Source organism: Artemia franciscana, chromosome 4 (assembly GCF_032884065.1).
Source record: "Artemia franciscana chromosome 4, ASM3288406v1, whole genome shotgun sequence".
Taxonomy (NCBI): domain Eukaryota; kingdom Metazoa; phylum Arthropoda; class Branchiopoda; order Anostraca; family Artemiidae; genus Artemia; species Artemia franciscana.
In genome coordinates, this window is record NC_088866.1 from 9,630,292 (window position 1) to 9,649,808 (window position 19,517).

Genomic DNA, 19,517 nt, shown 5'->3' on the forward strand with positions numbered 1-19,517 from the left:
ATACTACTACCACTGTTGCTATCATTAATACTTCCATTACTACTACTCCCAATAGAGCTTAAGCTAGGGTAAAGGTACCGATGATTCGACAGTGCAATTTTGGAGCCACTATCGAAATTTCCCTTCGAAACGGAATAACTCTGCTTAGCCGTAACTTGTAGCGCCATCTCTTGAAGCCGTTTTTGTATTTTAACGATAGGAAACGTTGACACTAAATCCAGTTCACCCACATAAGGAAAGAACATCCAATTCAGTCGTTTCCTTTTCGGCAAGAAAAGAGCTCCCGACAATTTCTTAGGTAGATAATCTTTAAACTGTTGTTACTTGCTTATTCATTGCAAAAAAAAAGTATGGATTAGCACCGATACATCTGACCTTATACAAATTCTAGCCACATTAGCTTTTTCTTGATAAAATTAAATCAATCTATGTATTCAACCAATAAATTTAAAACAAAAACACTTCAACATAGACTCCCCCGTAAGGCTCTATAGCCAAACAGGGGAGAAACAAAAATGAAACAAATACTAAACCATTGCAATACTTTCAACCATTCAAAGACTCAACAGACACAAAAAAACATAAACAAATAAGTAAAAGACCCAAATATTAAGGGATTATAAGAGCCCCCCCCCCCCAAAAAAAAATATATACATATATATATATATATATATATATATATATATATATATATATATATATATATATATATATATTATTCTACAATTATTTCTAACCCAGGCTAAGGTCAACTGTCCCCCTCCCCCATCCAAATAAATTTTATAAAACTAAAAATCAAGACATTCAAAAATTTCTTGAAATTCTTTTGAAAATAAAAAACGAGTGACATTCTTGAGCTGACTCAGCAAGCAATTAATGGATTAAAATCAGACCCAACCAATGGAGTAATTAAAATATTAATATTTCTTGAATTGCAAAGATGATGTGTTGACCTATCAGTGATGAAAGAAGGAGTAATTTCAAGGACTGTGGGAATATCACCATGAAGTTGATGAAAAGTGAATGACGCGCACGAAAAATTGTAGAGAGACTGTAAATCAAGCAATTAATTGTAGTTAATTGTAGAACAATTTTTTTTTGTATAAGCTTTCTTGCCTTATCATATAATTTAGATACTAGTTTCAAAAAAAGAAAAAAAAAGTTGACATCCATATAGTAAAGCAATAAGAGATGCAGGACTCAACTAAGCAATGGAACAGAATTTTTAAATCTGATCCAGGAAAAATATGTTTTAGCTTCCTCAAAATTCCAAAGCTCCTTGAGATCTTCATATTAATTAGTACAATATGATGCTTGAATGAAAAGTTTTCATCGAGAAGAATACCGAGTAATCGAACATACCCATCCTTAGGTCTACTGAGAGGCTCCCTTGAAAGCTGGGTATCAGTTAACTCGGGGCACGCAAGAGAAACACGGGAAAAAAAATTAAAAAACAACTTGGGCAACATTAAGGGCGAGGCAAACAACATCAAACCAAAGAACGACTCTCACTAAAAGTTATACTAATTTGAGAAGCACCTCAGACTCAGTTCCTACTACAGTACCAATGGTACTCGTCAGCAAAAGCAACGAGAATGTCCTCATCCTGCTTAAGCGATGGATTTTTTTAGTACTGAAAGATTCAGAATGACATAGGCAATAGCAGACCGTAGGTTTATGTTTCTCAACCGCAACTATAAGGTCATTAACATAAATCAAAAACAGAAACAGTCCAGGAACAGAGCCTTGAGGTATACCAAACTCAACTTCAGATGAAAAGCGGGAAAGGGAATCTACGGAGATAGATCGACCTTAAAAATATGAATAAAAAAAAAGATGAGCCTGTCCTCTTACACCATTGTGTGATAGCTTATAGAGCAGAATCACCTGCGTTAAAGAAAAAAAGCCTTACGGACATCCAGGAATATAACAGCAGGAATCAAACCAGAGTCAAGCGGTGTGGAAAAAACTTGAAAAAGTTACACACGCATGCGCCGTAGAATGTTTATCTCGGAAACCAAACTGAAAATCATGAAAAAATCTTTTAGCCTCTAGAAAAGCAAGTCGATGGGAAAGCAAAGTCTAAAAACAGACAGCAAAGATATAGGGTGATAATTGACTGGATCATTTCATGGTCCACCTTTATATAAAACAATTGCTCTAGCTTGCTTAAGAGAACTGGGGAAAATCCCATTTTTAAGAGAAAGAATTATAAGCTTCAACATTGGAGAAATAATTGAAGCAAGAATGCACTTAATTACCACAGATGGAATAGAGTCAGAACCAGATAACGAAGAGCCTTTCGAGTTATTTTCAATCCTGGCTATTTCACCATCGATTTGAGACAAGGCGGCCCAAGATAAGATTTGTAATCTGGTTGAGACTGCAAAGACCTGACTGAAGAAGCAGTAGTTTTCCCAATATTGGCAAAGTGAAAATGGCAACAAATATTACATTGTCAAAACTATGTTCCAAGAGTTAAATATTCTTGTTTAATGTAGCAGAATACCAGACCGACTATAAATATTCCTTTAGCCAAATTAAAATGTGAATAACAGCCTCTATAAATAGATTTATTTACTTTTATTTTGTTGTCTTTGTTGTTTCTTTTGTTGCATGCTTTTACTGGAGATAGAAAACGAACGAAAATGAATATTATCTTTTCTCATATTTTAGGATGCCTCCACTATGAGAGATGAAGATGTCGCAGTTCACATTTGTCCAAAATTACAAGTCTATAGAGAAGTCAACTGAAGACAGTAACTGGTCAAAAGATGAATATCGAAAACGCGGTAAATCTGAGCACCATCGTTTGGAGAAAAAAATGAAATTAATAAGAAAGATGAAGAAATCTTACCAGACACACAATAGAACCAAAAAAGACAAGAAGAAAATTTAGGAAGGAAGAATGGGGAACAATTATAATGATAATAAGATTGACTCTCAGTCTAGCAGTGATTCTAAACCTAGCAGTCATTCAATTTCCTGCAGTATTACTTCAAACTAGAGTTCAGAGTCTTCAGATTCTAGTGATCTAATTAATAACGCTAACGGAAATGGTGATGACAAGGATAAGTGTCAGAACCAGTACAATAAAGACAGGCATGTGAAACAAGCAAAAACATCAAGTAAGCGCAAATATGAAGAAGAAATGACTCGCGGCCAAAAAGAATTACTATCCAAAAAACTTGGAAAAAGCATTGCATGAGCATTTGACTATCACAAAAATATGGAGTTCCAAGAGCTACAAGCATCTCAGCTATACAAAGATGCGCTTCTCGCAACAGAAAATGCATCCATATGGGACCAACCTATTTCAGTGAAGCAGAAGAGAAAAAAATGGTAGATTTTGCCATTACCTTCCAAAAACAAGAGCCAAGGGTTCATATGGCACTTGTGACGAGCCCCAACTCCCCCAAAAAGAGCAGATCCGGTACAGTTATGTCAATCCCGTATCTAGGACTTTTGCTTATTCTCAAACTCGCCAAACCGCTAGACATTCCCCTAGCTCCCCCAAAAAGATAAGAACCGGTCTGGTTATTTCAATCATGTATCTAGGACTTGTGCTTATTCTTCCCAACAAGTTTCATCTTGATCTCTTTACTCTAACCGTTTTCCAAGATTTCCAGTTTCCCCTCCAGCTCCCCCCAATGTCACCAGACCTGGTCGGGATCTAAAGCAAATCTGACCGGAACTTTTCTAAAGCAAATGCTATAATAACAAAAGAAAAGTAGCCTACCATTAGATCCTCTAATCAACAGTATTACAAGATAAAATGGTCACTACAATATCAACAGCAACCATCACTCTAGATGGCACCGTAGTCCTAAATATTTTATTTATTCATTGTTTTTGACTGTTTATCTCAATGTTAACAGGCATTTTTAATATTAACCCTGTCAACAGCATCATGTTATTTTAAGAGTACAAGAATAGTATATAAGTATTTTTTCAAAATGATTCAAAAATATGATCAAATGGAAGGAAACACGACAAACTGATCAACATAAATTTTCTGTATATTATAAAGAAAATATTTCCTTATTACAGTGTTTCATTATAGTTTTGTAAATAGCTTCTTGCTATATCTGAAGCCATTAGGAGGAAGAATGCTAAATCTTATCCCCTTTTTTCAATAATCATAATCATAATCTTCGGTAACTTATTTCTAACCTCATTATTGCCATATTCAAGCAACTTATTTACCACACTATCAGCACCAAGGCATTATTTTTTTTAATACTTTTAGTAGCGTACTGTTACTAATTCTTGGTCACAAAATAAATTTTACTTCATATTCAAAATGTCACAAATCTTTTCGTTCGTTTCTATATCTTTTCCTCTAACTCAATCATGGTTTAGCACATTCTCAAAGTGTTTTACTAACCTCTCTTAATTCTTTCCTTATCAATAATTGTGGCCCCATTCCTGTCTTTAACTAGGACAAGCCCAGATTTGCTATTCCCTTTCAATTTATTAACATGCCAGTATAATATTTTACAATTATGCAGTTTGGTTGCATTTTCAAGATCTTTGGCAATTTTATTCATGACCTCTACTTCGCACCTCCTTAGTTCATATTGTAATGCTTTCTCCACTTTCTCTACATTCCTCTTATTTCCATATATATTATAACTCAAATATTTCCTTTACAAGCCCATTTTTCTTTCTTCTAAAAATCAAGCATTTTCACTAATATTCCTAGCTGTGTTTTTAACTTTCTTCCCTATGATACCATCAGTGACTTTATATAAGATATTTTCCTAAAATTCTAAATTGTCACATTTTAAACTCTCCAGTTTAGTACTAAACTGTCCCTGGAAAGTTTTTCTCAAATTTTCATCTTGGAGTCTACCAACATCATAGCTTCCTGGAAGGGAGTTACCCCTCAGCTTTGAATTAACCATACATACTACAAGATGGTGATCTTCACTTTTGATATCAATAACAACACTCCTACCTACCCTAGCATTTTGTATTGGCTAGGGTGGGAGGAAGCAGTAAGAAAAGACTTCAGGGAATAAAGAACTTCCTGGGAGGATCATAAAGAAGAAGGCTTTGGATATATTGGGATGATAGAGGAGCGTGCATAGCTGTGTTGCCCTACGATGACTTGGTGCTAAAATGAGTTGTTAGTAGTAGTAGTAGTACTGACTATAAATTATAAGTAAAGTCAAAATATTCAGTAGCCTATTGCCTATGGCTAAAATATTCGGGGTGTAAACTCTCATTTCCTTGGTCATATAACTGATTTTTTACAGTGGTTTGACTGTTAAATGGTACCTAGATGTTCAACTACATATTATCTTGGCCTATAATACCACTACAGGTATATCTAGGGGTATGTTCATATTTTAACTGGCAAACTAACCAAAAAAGCAAAAATTTATGGCAATATTACCATGGGCATACAGACAAGAGGGACAGTTGCCCCCCCCCCCGAACTTCAAATGTACACCAGATATTAACAAGAACTTTTTTATATGTTGGAAATTTTCTATTGTATGTCCACTGAAAAAGCTGGAAATGGAACTGAAATTTCCAAATATTGTTTCTGATATCAATATTTGTGTTTAAATATTCAATTTTGATCCTTGAACATCAATTATGATACTTAATATTGCCGATATTTAAACTTTGAATTGAATTCTTAGAACAAAAAGCTGTTATCTAACTGTAATGTGATTTGGGTCAAACTACTTTGATGGTATTTATTTATTCTGGAAATTGGAAGTAAGATAGTCGGTTTAATACAATATAGTAGGCTATTGAAAGAAGATAAAAAGAGTATAATAATCCAAGAAAATTAATACTGAAACTAATTAATGATTTTTTTTTTTCTGGTGATTATTGATGAATAAATATTTTAAAAGATAAGGTAGAACTTGCTGGCAATTTGAGGTATTGTTAACTGCTGATAAAGCTTGAGCATTTTCCAATTTTGGAAATGGAAAGTAGGATAGTGAGATTACATTTTATAGCCCAGTAAGCTACTGAAAGAAGATAATCAGAGTATAATAATCAAAGAATATTAATGCTGAAGCTAATTGATTATTTTTTTTAATTATTAATGAATAAAGATTTTAAAAGATAAAGGTAGAACTTGCTGGCAATTTGAGGTATTGTTAACTGCTGATAAAGCTTGAGCAATTTCCAATTTTGGAAATTGAAAGTAGGATAGTGAGATTACATTTTACAGCCCAGTAGGCTAATGAAAGAAGATAATAAGAGTATAATAATCAAAGAATATTAATGCTGAAGCTAATTGATTATTTTTTTTAATTATTAATGAATAAAGATTTTAAAAGATAAAGGTAGAACTTGCTGGCAATTTGAGGTATTGTTAACTGCTGATAAAGCTTGAGCATTTTCCAATTTTGGAAATTGAAAGTAGGATAGTGAGATTACATTTTATAGCCCAGTAAGCTACTGAAAGAAGATAATCAGAGTATAATAATCAAAGAATATTAATGCTGAAGCTAATTGATTTTTTTTTTTATTATTAATGAATAAAGATTTTAAAAGATAAAGGTAGAACTTGCTGGCAATTTGAGGTATTGTTAACTGCTGATAAAGCTTGAGCAATTTTGAATTTTGGAAATTGAAAGTAGGATAGTGAGATTACATTTTACAGCCCAGTAAGCTACTGAAAGAAGATAATAAGAGTATAATAATCAAAGAATATTAATGCTGAAGCTAATTGATTATTTTTTTTAATTATTAATGAATAAAGATTTTAAAAGATAAAGGTAGAACTTGCTGGCAATTTGAGGTATTGTTAACTGCTGATAAAGCTTGAGCAATTTCCAATTTTGGAAATTGAAAGTAGGATAGTGAGATTACATTTTATAGCCCAGTAAGCTACTGAAAGAAGATAATAAGAGTATAATAATCAAAGAATATTAATGCTGAAGCTAATTGATTATTTTTTTTAATTATTAATGAATAAAGATTTTAAAAGATAAAGGTAGAACTTGCTGGCAATTTGAGGTATTGTTAACTGCTGATAAAGCTTGAGCAATTTCCAATTTTGGAAATTGAAAGTAGGATAGTGAGATTACATTTTATAGCCCAGTAAGCTACTGAAAGAAGATAATCAGAGTATAATAATCAAAGAATATTAATGCTGAAGCTAATTGATTATTTTTTTTTATTATTAATGAATAAAGATTTTAAAAGATAAAGGTAGAACTTGCTGGCAATTTGAGGTATTGTTAACTGCTGATAAAGCTTGAGCATTTTCAGATTTTGGAAATTGAAAGTAGGATAGTGAGATTACATTTTATAGCCCAGTAGGCTACTGAAAGAAGATAATAAGAGTATAATAATCAAAGAATATTAATGCTGAAGCTAATTGATTATTTTTTTTTTAATTATTAATGAATAAAGATTTTAAAAGATAAAGGTAGAACTTGCTGGCAATTTGAGGTATTGTTAACTGCTGATAAAGCTTGAGCATTTTCAGATTTTGGAAATTGAAAGTAGGATAGTGAGATTACATTTTATAGCCCAGTAGGCTACTGAAAGAAGATAATAAGAGTATAATAATCAAAGAATATTAATGCTGAAGCTAATTGATGATTTTTTTTTTTAATTATTAATGAATAAAGATTTTAAAAGACAAAGGTAGAACTTGCAGGTAAGGTCTATATTAGCAGGCTACTCATGTAGCTAAGAAATAAACTTACCTCTGATGTTAGAATTGCATTCTGAATCCAAATTTAACATGTATTTGCATCAGAAATGAACTGTATCCCCACTACTATATATACCAATTCAGGATATGTATTTGCACTTTAGAGGGTGGGGGTGGTAACCTAGGCACCCATAAGCTAAATTTAGGGAGGGGGCTTACTTGGTCTAATAAGCACTTCTACTGTTGTATAATATAGATCTCAATACAGAAATATAGAATATAAGGCAGTATCATTCAGCCAGGCTGAGGGGCCTGCAGAAGCTCCCATATGGGGGGAGGGCTCTTACCCTCCCTCCATATGGATGCCAATTGGTGGTAAAGTTCAAACTTACCTCCATAGTCAGAATTGCATCCTAAATCCAAATTTAACATTCATTTGTATCAGAAATGAACTTTAGTGATACCTCCCTAATGTGCAAATTTATAGACCTACTCTAAATTGTTATGTATAAGGGTAGGGTAATGTTCATTTCCAGCACAAAGTAATGTCAAATTTGGATTCAGGATACAATTTTGACTATAGAGACAAGTTTTATTTCTTCACTACCTGAATAGTCCATTATTATAAATCTTACCCAAACTTGCTGACAATGAGAGGTTTTCTATCTGCTAATAAAGCTTCAGCTTGGTCCCCCTTCTATCAGAGCTGGCAGCCCTCCTCCAAGATAATAAACAGCCTAGACCCAGGAATTTTCCCATTTCAACTTTTTCTTATTTAAGCATAGCCTAATTCTAGCATAATAGGCCTATGAGGAGCATAATTGCCATAAAGCTGATTCTAAACGTAGGCTTATTCCTGTGCAATGGAATCTCAAAACCATATACTTTACTAGCACTAGAGCATCTTGTTATCTGAAAATCTAAAAAAAAAAATTAGCTTACCTATCCAACTGATTCCAAAATACAAATTTAATATACGTCTCTCTCTGATCTGAGAGATTTCAGTCTCCTCTTGACAGCTATGTTAGTTGAGACTTCTTTCAATAAGGCTAATTTTCTTCCTTCTCAGCACGTCACCATTAGCTGCAACTACCTTCGAAACAGTAATTATTAATTCATCTCAGCTTCAAACTGAAAATTTCAAATAAATATGTCACTCATCACATAACTAAATCATTACTAAAACACTCAGCCAGACCGAGTCCACATACAAAATTAATCCCTATTACAGCACTGTCAATACAAAATTTGCAATACAATCAACATCAGATAAAATCTTTTTCTCAACCTCTTTTACAAAACAGTTCTATCATTGTATACTTCAAAGTTTCACCATCAATCAAAATTCCTAATGCAAGTCCCACTGAAAGCTCTCCTAAATTTTCCTCTTTGTACAACTTAATCATTTCTTTTCTCAAATTTTCACATTCTTTGCATTCAACAACATAATGGACAATACTTTCAATCTCACTACAGTCATCACACTGAGGACTCTTAGCTTTGCCTATGATAAACAATCTATGCTTAATACCTACATGGGTTGACTGAAAATGGAACATTAAGCAACCATATTTTTGAATTAATCTACAATAATTTTCCATATCAAAACTAGGTTTCTTTTTCTGGGTAAGAACTCTATTACTACTATTACCCCTCATTTCTTCAAAAAACAGTTTGGTAAATCCTTCTAACCATCTCACTAATCTGTTTATATGGTTCTGTGGGAGGTGTAAGAACCATACTTTGTGCTGTCTTTTTGGCATAATTATCTGCTTTTTAATTACCCACCACCCCATATGGGCTGGACACCACAAAAATTGTATCATTATTCCTTTCTCAACAATCTTCAGAGTAGAACTACAGCCCTTATGCACCTCATCCTTTGGTTTATTAGGAAAATTCTTCAGGGACTGGAGGGCTGATTTTCAGTCACTGCATATGAGGAACTTCTTTTGGTTTTGGTCACTTTTACTAATTTTTTCCAATACCCATTCTAATGCACTTTCAATTGCTTTTATTTCTGCCTCAAAAACAATTGATTCTTTACTAAGTGACTTTGTTGTCTCTGTATTAAATTCTGGAACCACTGCTGAACAGCCCACTCCTAAACCATTTGTTAATTCTGGAACCACTGCTGAACAGCCCACTCCTAAACCATTTGTTTTTTATCTATCTTTATGTCTTTTCACATATTCTTCATACTTGCTATTCAATACTGAGAAGAATTCATATTTTATTAAAAGGGGGTGGTTTTCTGTTCTTTCCATTTAATCAATCTGAACCCAATCCCAGGAGGGAATTTTTGGTGGTTTCTTATAATGTAGCATTTGGGTAAGGGGTACTTCTATATCTTCCTGAGTTAGTAGTTCTTCGAATTTTTCAATAGGATTCAGATGTTTCCTTTTTCTATGGTGATTTCTAGTGTGGGTCAGTCCAGGTTTGATTATCAATTTCTTAACTGGGTGATTGAGATCTGTTTTCCATAGATGGTTCATGGATATCATAGGCATTTTTCCCATTTTGAGTTGAGTTTCTCGACTCCAGATTTGCCCAGGAGACAAGGGAATCAGGGTTACTCTGGTGAGCTCCAAATGCTAATCTTAGAGCCAGATTCTGTATTGTGTTAAGTTTTCTAATAGTGGATGCTGGGGCAATACTGTAAATCAGACTCCCATGATCAATTTTAGGTCTTACATATTTGATATAACTATATTGTAACTATATTGACACCATGCTTTCCACACAAAAGCATCTTCATCAAGTTCAGTTGCTTTGAATAGGATTCCTTTAGATATTTGACATGCTGGCTAAATTGAAGTTAATCATCAATGTATAAAGTCATCAATGACTTGATGACAATTGGTAGCTAGCAGTTCCTCTCCAAAAAGAGTAAATTGGAGAAGTCTAATATTCCTCTTGGATGTGAATAGCATAATTTTAGCTCTAGATGGTTCAAAATCAAGATTTATTCCTAAGGACCATAACTCTATTTGATCTAATGTTTCTTGGACCATTTTTTCTGCTTCTTTCACTGTGTTTTGGACTGTCCAAGTATAATTATCATCTGCAAAGATTCCTTCTTTGCAGTTATCGTCTTCTAGAAGGACGTCAAATTCCTCAACATTAAATAGTCTGGTCCAAAAGCACTACCTTGTGAAACCCTCTTTCCACCTCTATTTCTTCTGATCTTTCTTGTCTTTCAGTCTCAGTAATTTTCCTATCTGACAGGTAGCTCAGTGTGAATTTCATCAGATTTCCATTAATTTTTGCTTAAGATAAACCTTCTAGTATCTGGCTTTAAACCAAATTATCAAGAGCTCCTTTAACATCCAAGTGCGTGAATTTTGTCTCTCTGCATTCTTATCAGGTTATCTACTGTATTTCTCTCTGCAAAAACCTGTCTGAATATCCTGCAGCAGGTTAGCTTCCCCTATTGCAAACCTCAGCCTTTCTTTTACTTGTCTTTCATATATTTTACCTCCAACTAGGTGGAGAGTTATAAACCAATGATTTTCTACTTTGTTTGGTTTATTTGGTTTTGGGATCATGATGATTGTGCCATTTTTCCAAATTGTAGATAAATTGCCCTCCTGTTGATAAGTTGTAGCAGAAAAACCTTCCATTTATCAATCAACCTTTTAAAGAAAACAGGGTGTATGTTGTCATTGCCTGGTGAAGTTTCTGGTAGTTTCTTTAGGACAAATTCAAATTCTGATGTTGAAAAGGGTTTACTATAATTTGATTGTGATTGTTCTATAGAAAGTTTTCTTGCTTTAGTGAAAGTTGTTGAGTGTGTGCTGGTTCTATCAAATGGATCTTTCTTATCTATTGTCTGGTAGAGATGACTTGCTCTTGTCTCAGCTTTTGTTTTGTTATCAGCAATCACTTGTCCTTGGTAGGTTGTTGGCCCCTGTTGATGGTGGTACCATTATCTCCTATTCATCTTTCTTATGAAGGTGTACACTTTTCAAAATGGATATCTGAAGCTGATATTCTAAAATTCTCTGAGATTCTTCTTTAGCTTCTTTTATTGTGTTTCTAAATTCTGCCTGGGCCAACATTTTTTTTTTCTATAATTTTCTATTGTCAGAATCCTGTTGTATTTGTTTGAAGCTTGGTTGAGTTTCTTCTTGCTTAAACTATACACTTCATTCTGCCATACTGGTTCATTCCTAGTCTTGTTGCCCAATATCTTGATGGGGATAATCTTCTTAGCCACTTACAGCAGCAGATCCTGTAATCTCCCAATTTTTTTCTCTGTAGTCATTACTGCTTCCAGTTCTTCTTCAAAACTTATCCTTGTAGGTTCTGCCTGGAAGTAATCCCAGTTAACTTTCTTCAATTTAAGGGTAGGGCGTGTTGGTGGGGTTTGACTTCTAGGCATAGATTCTTTATATTCAACTATCACTGGCTCATGATCACTGGTTAGGGTTGGTTCAGGAGTTCAGCTTATGTTTAGTTGATTAATTATTGCTACTGATAAGAATGCCAGGTCAATGGTAGAATATACTCCTGTAATTGGATTTCTCATAGTTTGGAGTTTAAGTTGGGTCAGTAGGCCAATGTTATCATTTTTATCAAGAGCACTTAGGATACCTATATCACTACAATTATGACTTCTGCATAAATACAAATGTGCATTAAAGTCGTCAGTAGTTATAAAAGGCTCTTTGTCTTTCATCACCTTTTTTCATTTTTTTAAGAACATCCTCTGTTTTGGGTTCATTTCCATTAGGGTTATTTACATTAACACTAACTATTGTATCCCTCTTACCTGTGAATACTTGGCAAGCTACCATCTAAATTTTTGAACTTGCAATTTCTTCAATATCTAGTTTTTGAAACATTAATGACATTTCAGTACAAATCAATATTCCTCCTCTTGACTGTTTTGCTCTATCTTTTCTTATAACTTCATAATTTCTAAGCCTACATGAATACTGGGGTTGTAGCCATGTTTCTTGAAAGCACCCAACATCAATTTCTTCATTTTCTAAATAACAATCTAATAAATGACTTTTGCCTTTCAAAATAGACTGGATGTTAAAAGACAACATCTTCATTCTGGTTTACTTGCTAGATTCCAAACTTCTTCAACATTGATTCCAACTTTGAACAGTGAGTGCATAAGATAACATAACTTTACTATCCTGTCTTTCATTTCTAGTTCCTTGAGTTCTATCACTTCTAGCACTTTAGATACAAATTACAGTAGCTATTTAATGGCTCAAAGAGGGATTACTCTTTCATAACCTTCTTATTCAGTAGATCTGCATAACTCTGGAAAGAGCTCTAAATGCTCTTTTCATTGGTAAATTTTGGGCAACTGAAATTTTTTTGATTTCATAGTTTTGTTGAAGGGCTGGGCAGCTACCACATGTTGTTGAATGATTTTTCCCACAGTTAGTACAGATATACTTCTTGCATTTTCTCAACACTTTTGTTTCTAGTTTTAAGGGACACTCATTAGAATCATGCTTGTTTACACATTTCAAGCATACAGCATTTGATGACCTACAGTTAACTTGAGTATGGCCATGCTTTTGACATAAGCACTGTATCATTGGTTGGTTGCACATCTTAATATTCCAATTTCTTATGTAAAGCCAAATACACTGGGGAAGAGAGTTGCTCTCAAATGCAACACAAATGCCAAGGCTATCTTCTAATTTTTTTATCTTTCAATTTTATCTTTTCAACCTCTTTAATTCCTTAATTTTAATATTAGCCTCTGTCCTGAGGTCTGTCAGCACTTATTCTTTTGTATAATCTAAAGCTATTTGTTTGATTACACCATAGCTGACCAGTGTTTTCTCTTCATGTACTACAATAACATTGTCAAACTTCTGTATTTTTGTTAAAGTATCCAATGTGGTTTAGAGGCTATACAGATATCCTATTCCTATCATAGTTTGAGTAAAAGTCAAACTTTTCTGTTTAGAGAATTTTCTTTAGTTCTAGAGTGATTACTCTCTCTGATGGAAGTTTTACCTGTGAGGTGAAAACCACTGCTACATTAGTCACTGATTCACTGCTTATAAACTCAATAGTTGTCCCTATTCTGTTATTTCTTGTAATGAATTTTTCTAAAAATCTTTTCAATAGAAAAGTTTTTATAGTTTTAGAGGTTTCTTGCTAAAGAGATGAACCACTTCTCTTACCATTTCTTTTTAGTAGGCAACATCACTAATCTCTTCACCCTCTATAGCCTAGGATTTATAACATTTTGATATCCTCCTCTCTTTTCTGGGGGAGGAGAGAATAATGAACTGACAAACCTGAAAATTTATCATGGAAACTAACTGATGGTACATATTGTAAATTTTGGGTTTAGGGGGCATGATGTAAATGACCCTGATGACTTGCATATGGCAAAGGTTATAGAAAACTGTGGGGGCCCTGTTTCCTGATATTTTGACATAGTAAATTAGCAAGTAAAATTTTTTAGGTACTTGATGGGCTGTCCAGAGTATAGGTCTGCTGAAAATGACTTGTTGTGAGGTGGTATGGTATGTGTACAGGCAAGAATGAAGTTTCTGGAGGTGTGAATCATACTTGTGCTGATGTTGACCCTGTTTAGGTTATATAGTTTTTCTGTTGTGTGTGGCTAGTACACACTGTGATGCTTCCCCCAGGGGGAACCCCCATTAAAGGGTGGGAATTCATTTATCAATTCTAATTCAAGTTTTCTAAGTGCTCTTACCCAAAATATAACTTCGTAATGCCAATAAATCTAAAAATAAACCTGGAAAAAATATTTTTCAATATTACCAAGTTATTCGTGTTTGTCTTTAGCCTAATGCACGTTCATACACATGTTTTAGGAATTTGAATTTTCAGCAATATGAATGCCAAATATTGACGTGACAGATTTCTAAAAGCTGTGAAAAATGCCCAGAAACATATGAAATTCTTAACAAACGGTGATTCCCTTTAGAACGTGTTCCCGAAATTCTTGCTACATTTTCCTTTTTTCAATCTTCATTAACAGATTCCAGGACATGAAAAAATGAAGATATATCATCTTATGATCGTTCTGTCGATATAATACTGATCTTTATTATCCCAGAACCTGGTGCGAGAATCTGTCAATGAAGACTGAACTTTTGGTACTCTTGAAGTTGCTTGAAGTATCGAGCAATAGGGCTTTTACTTGCCAAAACAGGAGCTACAAGGTCAAAATGGCTATAGCAATTAAAATATTTTACTTAATTGTCTGAAGGAAGCGATAAAAGTAATACCGAAATAACAACCCTCTCTAATAATATACTACAGCAAAAAAAGTCACTAAAAATGTGTGCTATCAATGTTTGAACTTTGTGACACAGTTAATCTATATAAAAATAAGAAGGTATGAACGGTTGTAGTCACTATTTTAAATCTGTTAGTTACAACAATAGTAGGTAAATGTTCTCTTTACCAATAATAAACACTATATGTAAACATAAGAAAAATCCTTGCCCCGGGTTTTGATGTTGTATAGGTAAAAAAGAAAGGTAAAAGATACGGCATTAGACTTTACAGTCCATGCTAGTGGTGCTGAACTCCGTTTCTTGGCCCTTCAGCCAGGAAGTGCAATAGGGGTTTGGGGCCAGCCATCCTGTGCTTTCGCACACCCTTCCTTTTTACCTTCCCCAGATTTCTCCAGGTACCCATTTAGAGCTGGGTCGACTCTAACTAAGCTTAAAGAGTCACACCACTGACCCCAAACTGAACAATCAGGTACACCAGGAATCGCACCCACGTCCTCTCAGACAAGGGATCCCGAGTCCAGCGCACCAACCCGTTCAACCAGGATGGCTGACGGCGAAGGATGTTGTGTAGTCCCCAGAGGTGCAGCTAATAGACATTTCAACTATGCTGAACAAAATAAATATCTCAAAATTTTGATCGAATGTCCTTAGTAAAGGGGAATAAAAATAGAACATAGCTGGGGGTTTGGTTGGCATCCAACCATTTGCAAATAATAAAAAGCGTGCTAGAACTTTCCATTTCCAACCAAAGTGGCTCCTTCCAGAGTTGTTAATACAACTTTTCCTAGACGTAGTGTCTCGGTGCAAATTCAATTGAATAAGTAAATAACACATTCAGCCAGCTCTAGTTATTACTAAGGCAGCTCTATTGTGCCACCAGGAATATAAAAAATCACACCAGAGGTCTGACCAAAATGATAGTCTCTACGTCCCACCGTTTTTTCTTTACCTGATATGGGGGTAAAGATGCATCTTAAAAGCCAACAAAATATAAATCTGAGGAAGTGATTTCCGAAAGATTTAACTATAAGCAGTAATTTAATTCAGGTTAGAAACCTTTGATGGGGTGCAATTTTTTTGAATTGTTGTATAGATGGATTTTTGTGAACAATGGAAGTCAAAAACATGAAAATATTAATAAATTTGGCCTCTTCAGATTCAAGACACTTGCATAAGGCTTTCAATGGCTCCTCCAAAGAGACATATTCTGAACCCCTATCTGCAACTCAAAGCAGCAATATAAAAAAGAATAATGAAGTCAGTCAAGTGAAAATAAAAATTCAGAAAATGCTGTATTGCCCTTTATAAATTCATTTTAGAGTTCAAGGGCGTTCAAAACAATGGCATAATAGGCTATTAGCAATGACATGGACCGGAACGGTCAAGTTAATAATGCTGAAATGAAATCAATTATTCATGAACCTAAAAATCCCACTGACAAATCTTCTATTTCTATGGAAGAGTTGTATACTTCCGGTTTTATGCTGAACTTGAAAGAGCATAATGACACTATTGTTTTTAAGATTAATAAGGCTACTGCAAAATTTTATGTAGACATAGAAACTGTTTATGACAAACTTGTGTTAAATGAAAGTGAAGGAAAAGAAAGAATCAGCTGGAAAAAAATGGTGGTCGGCTTGTAATTTAAATTAAAAAAATGAAAATAGTTTGCAAGGATTTATTACGCGCAAAATGTAACCACGGAAGAAGATGTAATCGGCTCCATATTTGTAAAATATTTTTTGACAGGTTCTTAATAATAAGATTTTGTGCTCGTTTCAGCATGTTTCAATTTGTTCTGTTTTTATGTAGGGTCGTTGTTTTGGTTGTGACAAGTATCATGTTTTTATCCCAAAGACTGTTAGTAGGTTATTCTCTAAGCCACAAGGTAAGCCTTCACGTGGATACGATGGTAGTACTAAGAATTTGACAAAAAAAACGGGGATAGATATTGGAGGGAGGCCCCACCCTTGCCTGAGGGTTTGGAGTAGAAAAAATACAATTAATTGCTGTTTATGTAACTATTAAATATCCTAATTGCAGAATATTTGTGCTTGGTGATGCCAATGAACTGAAACTTGAGCATATCAATAGAGCACTTGGTGTTAAACAACTGGTCTAACAGCTAGCCACTAAAGGGGATACTATGTTAGACCTTGTTTCTTCTAATTTACAGGAGTCCTACAGGAAACCAGTACATAGCACACGGTTGGAGGGAGCTACCACTTTACTCTAGGGCTGAGTCCTGTTCACTAAACTTGAATTGAGTTTAAACTACAACGATGACCAGCAGACCAATAAGTGACAAAGGCCTTCAAAATTTGGTAATTGGATTGGTCAAGTGAGCTGGGATGGGATTTGTAAAGAAGAAAGTACACATACAAAAGCAAGTCTGCTACAAAAAAAAGCTACAGTGCACATATAAGTCTTGTTTTCCTGAAAAAACTTCAAAACATGATTCTAGGAATTGTGCTTGCATTACTAAAAATAGAAACACGCCCATTCTTGAAAAAATGCAGGCTTTTCCGCAAAGGAAAACGTGAACAAGGAAATAAACTAAAAATCAAAATTTAGAAAATGACAGGAAGTGCGGCCCATGAATATACCGGAAGAAAAGTAAATCATTTGTTCAAGTCAAAACAAAGCTATTGGTACACAGAAATTGAAAATATAGTTGGAGAAATGGAGAAAGGAGTATTTTACTTTATATGAATTTGAAACTGAAAATACGCTGACTGCCCACTTGGTTAATATTGTCAATTCAATCCCTCCTCTACCAAAAGATGAAAGACTGAGTCCTCCACTTGATTTTTATGATTTACCTATTATATCGCCAAATGAAGTACAACAAAAGTTAAGTGTTTCGAAAAGAAGTAGGGTAACACTGGTTGATATCCTTTAAGACAAATCTTGTATCGCTTTGGCCCATATTTTTGATCTAATAACAAAATATGATGATTATCGATCCATTTGGAAAAATGAATATGTTAAACCAATCCCAAAAAAGATGCACCACATGATTTTTTGGAATTAGACTAATTACTATCACCCCTGTGTTTAGCAAAGCTTATGAGAATTCTCTGGCTGGTTGGTTTAAGAAGCAGGTAATCGAGCTTATTGATCCTAGACAGTTTGGAGACATGCCCGAAACGTCCACTGCCCATTATCTGGTAAACATGATGGATACAATTCTCAAACATCTGGAATAGCCTGAACGCTGGATTGGTGTGATAGCAATTGACCTAAAAAAGCTTTTGAACTTATTCGTCATGGTACACTGATAAAGAAGCTCCTCTCTAAGTTTAATGTCCACCCTTTTCTACCGCGAACTTTAGATATTATCCTTGCAAATAGAACTTAACGTACCAAGTACAAATCAGCTTTTTTGATGAAATGACAATATTTTGTCGAGTGCTTCAGGGCACAATACTGGGTCCACTTCTTTTTCGAATCATGATAAATGGGCTGGCAATAAGTACACCAGATCATGGGAAATATGTTGATGATTAATCTATTGCGAAACTGTGTTACAAAAAGATTCAAAGCAGTGCAGCCACCATTATGGCTGATATATCGGATGATACTGCAGCAGACAGGATTTCTGTTAATGTCTAGGAGGCCTTTGGGCTGACTTATTTTTTCGCTTTTTTCTATTGAGTCTACTCCATTAAAACTTGGAAATACGGTAATTACAATATGAGGCTGTCAAAGTACTTATTCTTGGCAATCAAACGCTTGTTTCCAGAAACTGATTCATTAAGATATGGCATTTACAATTTGAAGCTGTCACAGTGTTACAAAAATATTCCTGGCAATCAAATACTTTGTTTCCGGAAGCAGTTATCTCAACAACATAGCAACAAGATCAGATAAATAACTTTCTCGGAAGCATAGTTACAACACGAATGATTACGCAATGCTCTCTAAATTGACGCTAAGGCTGTATCCATTGTGCTGTTTCAATGACAATATAGTTAGTAATCAAATGATTGCAAAACTCAAAATAAAAAATAATTTAATGATAGCATTTACTTAGAATATGTTTCTAAGAACATAATGATTTCAATGACTTTTTGGCATAGTTTACATCCCTTTGGCGGGAGGGAGGTAAGCATTTTAAGAGGTGGTAAACTTTTCTTATTGAGCTTAGAAATTTTTTGATTTGTGAAATTGAGTTGTGATATTTTTGAAATATTAAATTAAAACGGCAAACATATTATAATCATTATTTTTTCTTTTAGAAAAACAATATTTGTAGTGACATTTTTAATTGGACTTTGTTTTTTTTTTGGGGAACTTAGAAATTTCTTGAATTTTTTTCTTAATTGGAGTTCTTCAACATATTTTTAAAGTCTTAATGTGACATTGCATATAATTATAATGAATTAATCAGTTGATAGTTTTTGGAATATGAAATGATTGTAAAATCGTATCTGGTATATTCATATTATTACCAAAGGTTTCAAGAGTATATTGATCCATCTGAGTGTATTATTTAATTATTGGGCAGTGAAATCTTTTGAACAATTCTTCCGCATTTGATGGATATGTTTACATAATCATCGGTAAACATCGGTTTTTGGGTGATTTTTTATGTAGTTTCCTCCAGGGTTCTCTATGGTTGGTCA

The 19,517-nt window shown here is 34.1% G+C and overlaps 1 protein-coding gene across 3 annotated transcripts in view; it reads right to left on the reverse strand.

Moving 5' to 3' along the window:
* LOC136025960 (UNC93-like protein MFSD11) overlaps positions 1–14,492 on the reverse strand; it is a 159,998-nt gene extending 145,506 nt beyond the window's left edge. The window contains exons 1-2 of one of the 3 annotated variants that reach the window (XM_065702073.1): positions 14,408–14,492; positions 8,579–8,729 (exon numbers count right to left, since the gene is read on the reverse strand). The gene's annotated coding sequence lies outside the window, so the exon portion shown is untranslated. Of the gene's footprint in view, positions 1–8,578; positions 8,768–14,407 lie in introns of all 3 variants that reach the window. The other 2 variants (XM_065702074.1, XM_065702075.1) reach the window with 2 other exon arrangements.
* Between the last annotated feature and the right edge of the window lie 5,025 nt (positions 14,493–19,517).